The following is a 16,136-nucleotide window of genomic DNA, read 5'->3' on the forward strand; positions in this document are numbered from 1 at the left end:
TAGATTTTATAAATTTCTTTACATATTTGAGATATTTATCTGAAAAACTGTCTATAAAATCCACCACCACCCCCTGGCTGCCATTTTCTTCTTTCCTTCTAATCTTGGTTAAATTTGTTTATCTGTACAATTTTTTTCTAATTTAATGTAACTGAAGTTATATATTTTACTGCTTACTCTACTGTCTAACTTTTGTTTATTCATATAGTGTTTACCTATCCCTAAGTCATCAAACTTAGTATATTCCATGTTCTTAAAATTTTCTTGTAATATCTCTCTTTATATCTAGGTCATGTATCCATTTTAACCTTACCTTGGTAAATGGTGTAAGATACTGGTCTATGCCCAATTTCTGCCATACTACTTTCCAATTTTCAGTATGTTTTCACATAGTTTATGAAATAGAAGCGAGTTCTCTTCTTACTTCCCTATTTCCCAACATAAACCTTTAAAACAGGCTAAGTTTATAACAAGTTTTTCATTTTCTACTACTACTCAACATGCATCCTCAATGTGAAAGTTTCTTCATGGTTCCAGAACACACACACACACACACACACACACACACAGAGCTCAGAAGCTTTTTGCTTCTCTCTTATCTTCTCCTATGCTATGCCTACTACCTAGCATACTTTCTTTTCCAGTCAATCAACAAACATTTATTAAATACAATGGTGCTATAAAGGACAAAAATAGATACTGCCTTCCAGAAGAATAACTGAAGAGACATGTGAATAACTAGGTACGTATAAAAGTAAAACAGGTTATACTAAAAGAGAAATATACTTGAGAAGACCAGGAAAGGTTTCCTATAGAAAGAGGGATTTCAGCTTTGCCTTCAAAGAAGCCCTGGAGATTTTTCCTAGGGAGTTGACTGATGGCTTGTTCAATTTCTTTTTCTGAGATGGGATTATTTAAGTAATTTACTTCCTCTTCAGTTAATTTGGGCAACTTGTATGTTTGTAAATATTCATCCATTTCCCTAAGATTGTCAAATTTATGTGCATACAATTGGGAAAAATAATTCCTAATTATTGTTTTTATTTCCTCTTCATTGGAGGTAGATTCACCCTTTTCATTTTTGATACTCATAATTTGGTTTTCTTCTTTCTTTTTTTTTTTTATCATATTGACTAAGGGTCTATCAATTTTGTTGGTTTTTTCATAAAACCAGCTCTTGGTTTTATTTATTAGTTCAATAGTTTTCTTAATTTCGATTTTATTAATCTCTCCTTTAGTCTTCAATATTTCTAATTTAGTATTTAATTGGGGATTTTGAATTTGTTCTTTTTCTAGGTTTTTTAATTGCATGCCCAATTCGTTGAGCTCCCTTTTCTCTAATTTAATCACGTATGCACTCAGGGATATAAAACTTCCCCTAAGAACTGCCTTTAATGCATCCCACAGATTTTGGTATGTTGTCTCATTATTATTATCATTCTCTTGAATAAAATTACTGATTGTTTCTATTATTTCTTCTTTGACCCACTCATTCTTTAGGATTAAATTGTTTAATTTCCAATTAGTTTTTAGTGTGTCTTTCCCTGGCCCTTTATTGCATATAATTTTTATTGCATCATGATCTGAGAAGGATGCATTTAATATTTCTGCCTTACTGCATCGAATTGTGAGGTTTTTATGCCCTAGAACATGGTCAATTTTTGAGTATGTGCCATAAACCCCTGAGAAGAAAGTATATTCCTTTTTATCCCCATTCAGTTTTCTCCAGAGATCTATCATACCTATACTCTCTAAAATCCTGTTCACCTCCTTAACTTCTTTCTTGTTTATTTTGAGGTTAGATTTATCAAGTTCAGAGAGGTGGAGATTAAGGTCTCCCACTAGTATAGTTTTGCTATCTATTTCTTCCTCTAATTCCTTTACCTTTTCCTCTAGGAATTTGGATGCTACACCACTTGGTGCATATATGTTAAGTAATGATATTGCTTCATTCTCGATGGTGCCTTTTAACAAGATATAGTTTCCTTCCTTATCTCTTTTAATTAGGTCAATTTTTGCTTTTGCTTTATCTGAGATAAGGATTGCTACCCCTGCTTTTTTTTACTTTAGCTGAGGCATGATATATTTTATTCCAACCTTTTACCTTTACCTTGTGTGTATCAAAGAAGCCAAGGAAACCAAGAGATGAAGGTGAGGGAAGCCAAGGGGACAGCTAATATAAGGCAGAGTAAAATGAGGAGTGTCGAGGTCTAGAAATTAGAAGTAGGCCAACAGAGCTGAAATCAGAGCACACAAGGAGTATAAGAAATATAAGAAGACAGGAAAATTATGAAGGGGACAGATTATGAAGAGCTACAAAAGACAAACCAGGACTTTATATATTTGAATATGGAGGTCATACAGAGCCATTGAAGTTCACTGAGCAAGGGTAGATGATGCGGTTAAACCTACTTTCTAGAAAAATCACAACAGCAATGAGTGGATGATGGATTAGACAGAGGGAAAGACTTGAAAGAGATCAGTTAAAAGAGCATTCACTACAATCCTCCAGGCAAGAGGCGATGTGGACCTGAACTAAGGTAGCAGCTGGTGAGCAGAGAGAAATTAAACAAGTCACACAGCGTCAGACACAACTGCAACAACTGTGAAATAAAAGATAAAGTTCAAGTAGAAAAGCAGCCAGAAATAGTCACATATAGAGAATGGTGAACTGAAAGGTATGTCAAAAAGGAAAGACTGCCCACTTCAAATTATCTCCTTTACTAGCATGCCATGGAGATCGAAGTACTTTCCATTCCTTTGAAGTATTATGTATCCAAAAGGCAGAGAGATCTAGAGCTGTAAAGTGAACTCTGAGGCCAACTACTTCAATACTTCATTCTACAGATAAGGAAATGAAGGTAGGGAAGTTGAGTGAACTGTCCACAATTTTATAAAACTATTACCAGAGTCAGGCTATGAAACAAGGCTCTTGTTTAAATAAAAGGTATTAAGTCATTTGCCCCTAATAATATAATAAGAATGGCCCAATCTATTAAGCTGAAATGTTACCTAACAGAGAGAGTCAGTACACAAGAGTGGATTTTGTTGAGGACAGAGGATAGGAAAAGTTCTTTAAAATAAGGTCAGAGAACATGCAGTGTTGCTATGGTGGAGGAAGGTGGAAAAGTCAAAGAAGGGGCCTTGAGGAAACCACTTTAAGCAAAGAAAATGGGGTACTAAGGGAAAGTCATGATAGATGAAAGTTCCCATCTACCTTTGACATTGACTTGTATTAACTTTGGGAAAGTCACTTAATGAGCTATTTCCTCAGAAAGGTTACCTTTAAAATGAGAATAATAGTCCCTACAAACCTCCTTTTATAGCATTCCTACTCCATAATGTAGGTGTGGAAAAGGTCTTTATAAATAAAAACAAATGGAAGCTAAGTAAGATGAAAGTACCACTGAAGTTCTCCTTCAAGAACTTACTGTGACTCAGAGATGAAAAGCACAAGGTCCATTCAGGTTTTACCAAAAGAGACCAGAGACCAGGTCTGACATAGATTGTGGGTGGTTTAGAATTAATCTTACTGTTCATTCAGACAAAGATTCTGAACTTATCTCTGTGCTATGGGGAGTGATAGGCCAGATAACAGAGATGTTAAAACATCTAAAACACTGGAGTAGATTAGAAAATAGTTGAATGGATGGACTAAAAGAGTAATTATTAGATCAAGAAGCAGTCTTAAGACAATTTAAGTGAAATGGATGAATACTGATAAAAAAATAAACTACCCAGATAAAGAGAAGAGGAAGTAGAATACTTAAATAATGCTATTTTAGAAAAAGAAATTGAATAAAATATAAGCGAGGTCCCTAAGAAAAAACCCCTAGGACCAGATGGATTCACAAGTGAATTCTACCAAACATTTTGTTCTATTTGGAGAAACAAAGAGCGACTCCTACCAAATTCCTTTTATGACAAATATGGTGCTCACATCTAAAACCAAGAAGAGCAAAAACAGAAAAAGAATATAGAGACCAATTTCCCTATGAATATTGATGCAAAAATTATAAATAAAATACTAGTAAGGCGTGGGGAGCCAAAGAGGCCTGACTCAGGACTCAGATAAAAATCTCACAATGTGCTCCATAGAAGGTCCTTCTATGGAGACTGAGACACAGCTTTTTGTTAAGCTTGGGTCTTTTGATATGGGTTACATTTAAAAGGATGTTACTTGAGTTCTGAGATCAAGAGGCCCTACCCCAAGATTTTAGTTACTGAGAGCCAAAATATTTGATTCAGCACTTAGGTATGTTTGTTTGGGTGGTCAACTCTAAATGTGATGTCTTTTGATGATTGTGGCTTTGGCTTTGAAGTCTGCTCTCAACAGTATCCATTTATGACTTTGGCTGCATTAGGAGGTACCTGGGGCCTAGATCAAAGGTTTTACCCTAAGACTTTAGTCTCCTAGATAACAAATCCTTATCAAATTATCTATTATGTGCTACTCCCAGGATATAACAGACTAAGGTAATAATAAAAATATTCCAGTCTTATTCCTTTGTCTCATTTGCTCTATAAAAACCTTGTACTAAGAATCAATAAATGGAGTTCATGGTTTTTCCCTGACCCACATGGTCTGGTCATTTCCTATTCATGTCTCTGATCATGCTTAGCGCTGGACACTGAGCAGACCACGGTAGTAAGGAGATTACAGTAGTAAAGCACAAAGTCATGCACTATGATCAGGTGGGATTTATACCACGGGTCTGGTTCAGGATTAGGAAAAAAAAACCCTATCTGCTTAATTGACCATATAAATAACAACAAAAAAAATCATACAATTATCCCAACAGATGCAGAAAATGCTTTTGACAAAATACAACACTCATGCCCGTAAAAAAAAAACCAAAAAAAAAAACCAACACTAGAAAACAAACATAGGAATCAATGGAGCCTTTCTTAATATGATAAATACTATCTATCTAAAACCATCAGTAAACATCTGTAATAGCAACAAACTAGAAGCCTTTCCAGTAAGATCAAAAGTGAAGCAAGGATGTTCATTATCATCATTATTGTTCAGTATTGTACTAGAAATGCTAGCTACAACAATAAGACAAGAAAAAGAAATTCAAAGAATTAGAACAGGCAACAAGGAAACAAAACTATCACTCTGTGCAGACAATAAGATGGTATACTTAATCCTACAGTATCAATTACCTGAAAGAATTAACAACTTCAGCAAAGTTGCAGGATATAAAATAAACTCACATAAATCAGCAGCATTTCTATATATTACCAACAAAGCTCATCAGAAAGAGAAATTCCATTTCAAATAATTGCAGACAATATAAACTACTAGGTAGTCTACCTGCCATGAACAACCAAGAACTATATGAGCACACTTGCAAAACACTTTTCACACAAATAAAGACAGAGCCAAACAAATGAAGATATAGCAATTGTTCATGGGTAGGCAAAGCCAATATAATAAAAATGACAATTATACCTAAATTAATTTACTTATTCAGTGCCATACTATCAAACTACACAAGAATTGTTTTATAGAGCTAGAAAAAAACAATAATAAAATACACCTGGTCAAGAATAGCAAGGGAATCAATGGGGAAAAACGTGAAGAAAGGTGGCTTAGCAGCACCACATTACAAAGTAGTAATAATGAAAACAATCTGTACTAAGAAATATAGTGGATCACTGGAATGGATTAGGGATACAATACACAGTAGTAAATGATCCCAGTAATCTAGTATTTGACAAACCCAAAGATCCAAGATTTTGGGACAAGAAAGTGATAAAATTTGCTGGAAAAACTAGAAAGCAGTTTGGCAGAAAACTAAACATCTCATACCATATACTGAGATAAAGTCAAAATGGGTTCATGATTTAAAAGGTGATATCATAAGCAAATCAGGGGGATCACGGAATAGTTTACCTGTCAGATTTATGGATAAGAAAAGAGATGTTTTTATCCAAACAAGACACTGAGGGAATTATGGAATGTAAAATGGATAATTTCTATTATAGCAAATTGAAAAGTTTTTACACAAATAAAACCAACTCAGCCAAGATTAGAAGGAAAGAAGGAAATCAGGGGAAAATTTTGTAGCATGTTGCATTGATAAAGGGCTCATTTCTCAAATATATAGAAAACTGAGTCAAATTTATTATAACAAAAGTCATTTCCCAATTGATAAATGGTCAAAGGATAAGAATAGACAGTTTTCAGAGAAGAAATCAAAGCAATCACATGAAAAATGCTCTAAATCACTACTGACTGGAAAAATGAGAATTAAAACAACTGTGAGGTACCATCTCATACCCATCAGGTTGGCTAACGTGACAGAAAAAGAAAATGACAAATGTTGGAGGAGATGCAGGAAAATTGGGACAATAATGCATTGTTAGTGAAATTGTGAACTGATTCCACCATTCTGGAAAGCAATTTGGAACTACGACAAAAAAGGCTATTAAAACTATGCATATCCTTTGATCCAGCAATACCACTACTAGGTCTGTATCCTCAAAAGGATTAAAAAACAAAACAAAAGGAGTAAGACCTAAATATCTAAAAATATTTATAGCAGCTCTTTTTGTGGTGGCAAAGAACTGGAAATTGAGGGGATGCCCATCAAGTGGGGAATGTCTAAATAAGTTGTGGTATGTGATTGTGATGAAATACTATTAATTATAAGAAATGACAAGCAGGATGATTAAAAAAAAAAACCTAGAAAGACTTATATGAACTGATGCAAAGTTAAATGAGCAGAACTAGAAGAAAAGTGTACACAATAAGAGCAACGTATGACGATCAACTATGAATAACTTAGTTCTTCTCAATAATACAAAAATCCAAGACAATTCCATCATTTCAATGATGAAAAAATGTTATCTACCTCCACAGAAAGAAGTGATGGAGTCTAAATGCAGATCAAAGTATACTATTTTTACTTTTTTTGGGGGGGTTTTTGGGTCTGTGTTTTCTTTCAAAATATCACTAATATGGAAACGTTTTGCATGACAGCACATGTATAATCTATATCAAACTGCCTGCCTTCTCAATGAAGGAGGGTAGGGAAACAGAGAATCTGTAATTTAAAATTTTAAAAAATAATTTAAATAATTTTTTGTTTACATGTAATTGTGAAAAAATTAAAATTAAATGTAAAGGAAAATAATTTAAAAAATTTTAAATACAAATTTAAAAGCTGCCTTTGAGGGAGGTCTCTGGTATACTGGACCAGAGAACCATCCTTGGCTTTTTGCGGTTTCAGTGTTTTTCTCTCAATGACTTAGATGTCATGTTTCCCTAATCTATCAGATAAAAAATGAAACCAGAAGGAATGGCTTCTTAACATAGCAGATGAAAGAACTGGGAATAAATAAAATCAGACAGATTAAAATGATCCATCAAATATAGTCATATCAAAACTTCAATTCTATACAAATTTTAAAAATCAGGTTAATAATAATAACTGACATTTACAGTATGCCTTAAAGTTCACAAAACACTTTTTATACAATATGGGGTAAGTGTGACTAGACAACTTGGTGTGAAAAAGATGGGAGTGGGTTACCTCATACATTGAGTTTGACAGCAAACTCTGTATGTAAGGTAATGGTGTGATACAGCAACCAAAAATGTAATGTTACTATAAGCTGCATTAAGAGATACATGGTGAAATAAAATACTAGCAAAAAGACTACAGCAACTTATCTCAAGAATAATATACTTTGATCAGGTAGGATTTATTCCAGGAATGCAAGGATGGTTTAATATTAGGAAAACCATCAGTATAATTGATCATATCGACTATAAAACTAGCAGAAACCACATGATCATCTCAATAGATACAGAAAAGGCTTTTGACAAAATACAACATCCATTCCTATTAAAAACATTAGAAAGCATAGGAATAAATGGAGCCTTCCTTAAAATAATAGGTAGCATCTATTTAAAGCCGTCAGCAAGTACTATATGTAATGGGGAGAAGCTAGAAGCATTTCCCATAAGGTCAGGGGTGAAACAAGGGTGTCCACTATCACCCCTCTTATTCAATCTAGTACTAGAAATGTTAGCAGCAGCAATTAAAGAAGAAAAAGAAATCAAAGGAATCAAATTAGGCAAAGAAGAGACCAAGCTATCACTCTTTGCAGATGATATGATGATATATTTAGAGAATCCTAGAGAATCAAATAAAAAACTACTTGAGACAATAAATAAATTTGGCAAAGTTGCAGGATATAAAATAAACCCACATAAATCCTCGGCATTCCTATATATTTCCAATGAAATTCAACAGCAAGAGATAGGAAGAGAAATCCCATTTAAAGTTACTGTAGACATAAAATATTTGGGAATCTACCTGCCAAAACAAACCCAGGACCTATATGAACACACAACTACAAAACACATTTCACACAAATAAAGTCAGATCTAACTAATTGGAAAAATATCAATTGCTTGTGGCTGGGTAGAGCTAATATAATAAAAATGACAATTTTACCTAAATTTAATTATATATTTAGTGCCATACCAATTGATTTACCAAAAAACTACTTTATAGAGCTAGAAAAAATAGTAAAAAAAATTCATTTGGAAGAATAAACGGTCCAGAATATCAAGGGAATTAATGAAAAGAAATGCTAGGGAAAGTGGACTAGTTATACCAGATTTCAATCTGTATTATAAAGCAGCAGTCATCAAAACTACTTGGTACTGGCTGAGGAATAAAGGAGTGGATCAATGGAACAGATTAGACACACGAGATTCAGAAGTCAACAACAGTAATCTATTGTTTGATAATCCCCAAGACCCTGGTTTTTGGGATAAGAACTCACTATTTGACAAAAACTGCTGGGAAAACTGGAATACAGTATGGCAGAAACTGGGCATAGACCATTATCTAACACCACATACCAAAATCAAGTCTAAATGGGTGCATGATCTAGGTATAAAGGTCGATACTGTAAGCAGTCTCATAAAACAAGGAATAGTTTACCTGTCAGATTTGTGGAGAGGGAAAGACTTTATGACTAAACAAGAATTAGAGAACATTATAAAATGTAAAATGGATAATTTTGACTACATGAAATTGAAAAGCTTCTGTACAAACAAAGCCAATATAACCAAGATTAAGAGGGAGGTAGGAAATTGGGAAAGAATCTTTACAACCTATGTTTCTGACAAAGGACCCATTTCTAAAATATACAGAGAATTGAGTCAAATTTGTAAGAATACAAGTCATTCCCCAATTGATAAATAGTCAAAGAATATGAACAGGCAATTTTCAGAGAAAAGAAATTAAAGATATCTATAAGCACATGAAGAAATGCTCTAATTCACTATTGATTAGAGAAATGCAAATCAAAACAACTCTGAGGTACAACATCTCACCAGTCAGATTGGCTAAGATGACAAAACAGGAAAATGACAAATGCTGGAGAGGATGTGGGCAAACTGGAACACTAATGCATTGCTGGTGGAGTTGTGAACTGATCCAGCCTCTCTGGAGAGCAATCTGGAATTATGGCCAAAGGGCTATAAATACTTTCATATCCTTTGACCCAGTAATACCACTCCTAGGGTTATATCCCAAAGAGATCATAGAAGTGGGAGGAAGACCCATATGTACAAAAATGTTTATAGCAGCTCTTTTTGTAGTGGCAAAGAATTGGAAATTAAGGGGGTGCCCATCAATTGGGGAATGGCTGAACAAGTTGTGGTTTATGCAAATGGAATGCATTTTGTTATGGAATACTATTGTGCTATAAGAAACGAGGAGCAGACGGTCTTCATATTTACCTGGAGAGGCTTATACAAACTCATGCTGAGTGAGAAGAGTAGAACCAGGAGAAATTTGTACACAATTACAGACACAATGTATGTGTGATGACCAACTTTGATAGACTGGATTCTTCTCAGCAATGCAGTGATATAAGTCAATCCCAAAAGATTCATGATGGAGAGAAATATGTGCATCCAGAGAAAGAACTAGAAAGAACTGAGTTTATATCCAGGTGGAAGCAAAATACCTGATCTTTTTCCTTCTCTTGTTTGGTTTTATGTCCTCTTTACCATTTTTCATTCCAGCTGATACAATCCGTCTTTATAACCTGACTAATGTATAATGTGAAAGTATTTACAGATCCTACACTTGACTATATGCCACCATGGGGGGAAGGGGAGGGAGGGGGACAAAATATGAAACTCAAGGAATTGTGGAATTTAATCCTGTAAACTAAAAGGAAACAAACAAATTAATTTAAAAAAATTATATATATATATATATATATATATATACACACACACACACACACACACACACACACACACACACACATATATATATATATATATACACAAAGAGATACATGTTGTTCAAAAAATGGGAGGAATAAATGTTTGACTGTATTATTCCTTGGTCAAACCACAGGGGAAATCTCATATTTAATTCTGGGCATATTTTATGGAAACAATGAAAGCTGGAACATAACCAGAGGAGAATGGACCAGAATATTGACCACCCCTCAACTGTAAGAATCTATTAATGGATTAAGGATGTTTAGCCAAGATAAGATTTAATGGAGATAGTATAACGAATAAGAGTTATCACTTAAACGATGCTTTAAGGTTTTCAAGTATTTTATCTGTGATTTGACAAGCTATAGTCAAATATTTGAGAAGTTGTCACATGGAATAAGAATAAATACTGGTACATTCTGGCAATAGGGCTGGTTCAGGAATGATGGGGGAAAGGAAGAGAGGGAGGAAGGGGAAGGGGAGGAGATGGCTAAGGAACTAGCAACCTGTAGGTGAGACATCACAGTCAGCAGTCTTAGGACTTTGATTAGAAGAACTAATACACACATGTGTGTGACGCACACACACACACACACATACATACACACCGGCCCTGTGTTGCCTCAGAGGAGAGAATTAAGGCTATTTCAATTAAATTCAATTTAATAAAGGAGACTTTCACAACTAAGTGTCAGTTTCATGTCAATAGCAATCTTTTTCTTTTTTCGCAGGATGGAAGGCAGGGCAATTGGCAGTTAGGTGACTTGCCCAAGGTCACACGGCTAGTAAGTGTTAAGAGCCAACATTTGAACTCAGGTCCTCCTGCCGCCAGGGCTGGTGTTCTATTCACTGAGCCATCCAAGTAACCCCAAAGTGCTTTACTTTTTAAAAATTCTTCTTTGCACAACCTGCAGGTATTCAGTCTCCTAACAAGTATTTCAGAAGTGGCTGTAGTACAAGCTTGGTAGTGAATATTCATAGCTGAAGAGTGAGGACAGGTAAAGGAAGACAAAGGCCTCTGGGGCAGGACAAGGCACAGGCATTTCCACTTCTTATGAATGCATAAAATTTTTTTTTTAAAAGTCAAGAGAATTCTAGCAGGAAGGAATTGTGAAATACTAAAGTAATTAAGTTTCAGGAATTATAGTGAAGGTCCAGAGACTCAGACTGATATAAACAATAATGAAAGAAAAAGGCATTCATCAAGAAGTCTTTATTGCAAAGTTTAGCAAACTGTGGCCTGCAATTTCCTAGCACCGCAATCAATGGGTATAAGGTTTCCAGGAAAAATTCTAGCATGAGGGACAACTTCCTTGGGATGGTAAAAGGCAGAAGGAAAGGAGGGTAGCAGAGCTCATAAATAAAGAGGAAAGCAGTGATTTTTCTATCATGGCGGAGACTAAGTACAGGAGGCAAAATGTAGCAATGAGCAGCTGGCTTATGGCTGAAGGACCTGGAGCAAATGACACTAATATAAAATACTAACATAATGATTGTAGGAAAGGTGAACAAGAATTGGAGAACAGGAGCTTTTAAAAATAGGAGAGAATCTGGGGGCGGCTAGGTGGTGCAGTGAATAGAGCACTGGACAGACCCTGGAGTCCGGAGGACCCGAGTTCAAATCCGGCCTCAGGCACTTAACACAAAAACTAGCCATTCGACCTTGGGCAAATCACTTAATTTGCCTCCAACTGCCCTCCAAAAAGAAAAAAACAAGAATAGGAGAAAATCAAAGGTCAAGAGAAAGAGGGATGTATTAAAGCTTTTCCTAACCCAAGAGACGCCTACTTTGTAGCCTGGAAAAGCCTTAGTTGAGTTAGAGACCTCTAAATGTTATGGCAAAAGGCTACATATGACTTGCAACGGCTCAGCATGAGTTCGGCTTCTATCAAACACTCATTATGTGGATCGATTTTTCAGAAACAGAAATTTGCCTTTTACTATAAAACTTGCCCAAATTCCCTTTAATCTGTATTTGGAACAGCATTTACAATCTGTTATATAATATTAAGGCCCAAAGTGGCTGAATTAGGAAGGGAATCTTTGTTAACTCAGCACTGTCAAATTCAAATGAGGCAAAATACATACTTCTGAAAATTATTACAACACATTTTGTGTAAGCAAAGAAAATCTGTAGCATTTAGTAAGGATATAGGACAGAGCATATATATGTCAGTGAATCCAAAACACACCTTTTAATAATGGAGTAACTTCTTGATCGTTTTCATCTAAACAAGTTTTGATTTGCATTTATTTCCATTAACTTCAAATAACAGAGACAGTTAGAAACGTAAATAATTTTGTAGTTGTTCAAAAACTAATTTAGTGCCATTAATTGTACACTACTTTATTGATAGCAAAAGCGGGTTGGAAGTAAATTAAAACTTGTTTCTAGCTAGAATAATAATGTGAATTTGTCCACAAATTTCTATGGAAGCTAGGAAAAGAAGAGCTGAATAAATAGCAGTATCCAAATAAAATTAAGTATTAGAAATAACGGATATATGTAATTCAGGGAAATATGGTGAATTATGAAGTGAATGCAGAACATAGCATATAGAATAAGAGTACACATAGCGATTCAAATAATGTAAATCAATAAACAATAAGGCAGTCAAACTGATTAATTATAATGACCAATTTTGGTCCCAGGTAACAGATAAATACAACCTTCTCTGTAGAAGGATTGAAGAAAGACTAAGGTAAAGAATAATGTATACTGTCAGATGAGCTGAATATGTCCATTGATTTTGTTACATAAATACATGAAAAGATGTTTTACTATACTTTTATAAAATGTAATTAAATATCTGGACTGGGTCTAAAAATGTAGCAGACCAATCATACAGAGCTAAATTAAGAGGACAAAAGAATCTGAAATAGGAAAATTAATTCAGTGTTGCAACAGTGATAGAAATGGTTAAACACCGGTACAAAACAAAACACTAAGGAAATGGGAATATATTTGCAGGAGAGATTTCAATGATTAACAAAAGTTGTGAAAGTGCTACTTTCAAGAGATGTATAATTCAAGAAGCTACTAAATATCCACTAACAGTAAACAATGAAGTCAGAAGAACTAGTAGCTAACTACAGGTAGCTCAGTGCACTATTTTGTTAAATAGAAAGGGTACCAATTAATGTGCAAACAATGGTTAAGCAAGGTGCTCATGGAGCAAAATTCTTGGCCTGTGTCCTTGCCACAAGGATTCTCTAGGAAGGAAAAACCAGCAACAGCTTTTAGTGACCCTTCTGTGGCACCCCTCCTACCTATACGCTTCTTTTTATGTGCTATCCTCCCCCATTAAAAGGTAAGCTCTGCAAGAGAAGAAATTATTTGTCTTTTTTTGTGCTTGTGTTTGTATTCCCATAAATTAAAAGCATCTGGAACATAATGAACTCTCTAAAAATGCTTGCTGACTCGATGTTGACCTCTTTTCTTTGTTCTTTCTTTCAAATGGCTTAGCAGATTCCATGTCTGATATTTCTTGCCAGGTAAGGCAAAGAAGGGAACTACTCCAATGGGTAGGGAGGGGTGAGCTCTACTAACCTAGAGTCAAGCTCTCCTTTCTTTCACCAGGTTAAGCAGTTAGTGTCCTCTGGAGGAGTAAGAAATGCTGAGGACATCCATGCAGAGTGAGAGCAGCAAGTTAAGATGTGTGGACCCTGGACAAGTCTACAAGTTTGCTTGTCCTCTTGATACTGGAACACCAGAGGCTCTTTGGGGATAAACTAAGTGATCACTCTTAATTATCAGAGTTCTCCAGTGTTAATTTTCAAAGGATTTTGTCTCACTGAGGATTATGTTCTTCACTGTAAACTTACTAGTATTTTTTAAGGGTTGGAAGATTGAACTATTTTTGTAAAAGTGATGCATCCTGACACCTAGCTGGTCATATCAATCTTTACATTTTTTGTAAGAAACCAAAAAACACTCTTACAAGTCTACCCCCTCTTCCACTAAAAAATCCTTCTCGATTACTTTTTGAAAGTTAATGGACAAAAGAATGAAAGGACATCTTCATGATCAGATGGGCAAATCTTAAGTGTGGGAACTTTCTCCATCAAAGGGGTTAGCAACCTACTGACTTAGTAGATAAAGCTCTCAGAAGAGTCCAAAGATTCTGTAGGAGGCACAATGAAATTAAGGAATCTCTCCAGTCCTAGTTTCAGGAAGCAAAAGTTGAATCCAGGTCTTCTTTACTCTAAACCCAGCACTGTATGTGCTATACTGTGCTGCTTCTGTATCAACTGAATTAGAAAGGCAATGATATTTTCTAGGACATGTTTTTATATGCAAAAGATAAATCTGACAATTAAGGGTACCTATTACAAAACTCAAAAGTACAAATGCATAATCTTTATCTTAACATAATCATAATCTCACCTGATTTTATTGAACTAAATATTAACTATAATATAGCCCTGAAGGTGATGATTTCAAAGTATGGCACTGATCTGTAAACTACCTGTATAATAAAATTCATCAGTTTATAAATTTACTTATTAATTGTGTTCATTGAAATGACTTCTGAAAATAAGACAAAAAAATTTTTCCCCAGCATATCTATGTCCTTAAACTGCTATCAAATGGAATCAATATAAAAATGGAAGAGGCCAAAGCTATGCCAACATAGTAATTATGTAACAAAGATCAAGCACAAGGAAAGATTCTTCAGAAAATGAGCCTGACCCATGTGCCCTGCAAAACACACTCCCATTAGTCTAGTTTTAACAGGGGTGGGGAACCTGAGGCCTTAAGGCCATGTGTTTTCCTTAAGGTCCTCAAGCGCGGCCCTTTGATTGAATCCAAGCTTTACAGACCTTGAGGCCCAAAAATTCCCCGCCTGATTGGAAGCAAAGCTTCTATTAACACCACAGTTCTTGCATATATTTCCACAACAATTGAAAAACTTTATTAATTTCTTTTGAAGTTGTACCAGGCCCTGAGAATGGTAAGGAACAAAGACATTTCTTAAAGGTCACAGAGAATCACAGCGATCTTTTAAAACAAGTACTATTATGTAAAAAAAAGGTTGTGTTTGGAAATAACAGAAGTGCTTAAATTGTTTAATGACAATTACATTAGAAATGTTGGCATATCCAAAAATAATTTCCATAACCTGAAGTCTTTTCCAAATAGATTTTTGCTCACGAAGCTAAGTTAGAAATCAATTCCCAACTATATCGATAAAATTATAACAACACTGCAGTGAAAGAATGTGGCAGTCTTGTTAAGTCTGAAAGATGTATTCTGTTCTTCTCAAAGATGACATATAATGGGGAAACTGTACAGGAAAACTCAATGCATTTTGAATTTTTGTTCTGCACTCAAAAACTAACTATGTCTGAGCTCAGATTTGAGCTCAAGTCTACCTGACTCCAGGTCCAGAGCTCTGTCCACTGCATAACTGGGATGCATTTCATTTCTAGTAGAATAAAATAGCTGAACCTGATCAAAGTATTACAGGCTCTATTTTTTCTCACAGTAGAATTCTCTCCTCAACCCCCTACAATTCAACTTTAGTCAGTCCCTAAGGTTACTGAAAATGTCTAAGCTTTCTAACTCTAAAAAGAAATCTAAAGGATCAGAATTTCTTATTCTGTTTGAGATATTAATTATATGCAATTCTTTAAAAAACCTACCAAATCATGTATTTTTGAATGCAGAACCAGAATTCAAAATATATTGAGTTTTCCTGCAGAATTTCCTGTACCATACAGTTTCCCTGATTCTTTTGTGATAGTATGAATTTTTATCGCTACCTTAAGTTGTTGATTTTGTTCAAGAACTTCACTTTTTTACTTTTTAAAAATATTTCTTCTAACCTAGCCATACCAGATTTTAATCTGTATTATAAAGCAG

General features: G+C 34.8%; 1 protein-coding gene across 2 annotated transcripts in view; it reads right to left on the reverse strand.

Moving 5' to 3' along the window:
- ASXL2 (ASXL transcriptional regulator 2) overlaps positions 1-16,136 on the reverse strand; it is a 178,202-nt gene that overhangs the window by 49,784 nt on the left and 112,282 nt on the right. The gene's annotated exons all lie outside the window — the stretch shown is intronic.

This window comes from Petaurus breviceps, unplaced genomic scaffold (assembly GCF_028583685.1).
Source record: "Petaurus breviceps papuanus isolate PSGF00001 unplaced genomic scaffold, PetGlider_PUasm1.0 90845, whole genome shotgun sequence".
Classification (NCBI taxonomy): domain Eukaryota; kingdom Metazoa; phylum Chordata; class Mammalia; order Diprotodontia; family Petauridae; genus Petaurus; species Petaurus breviceps.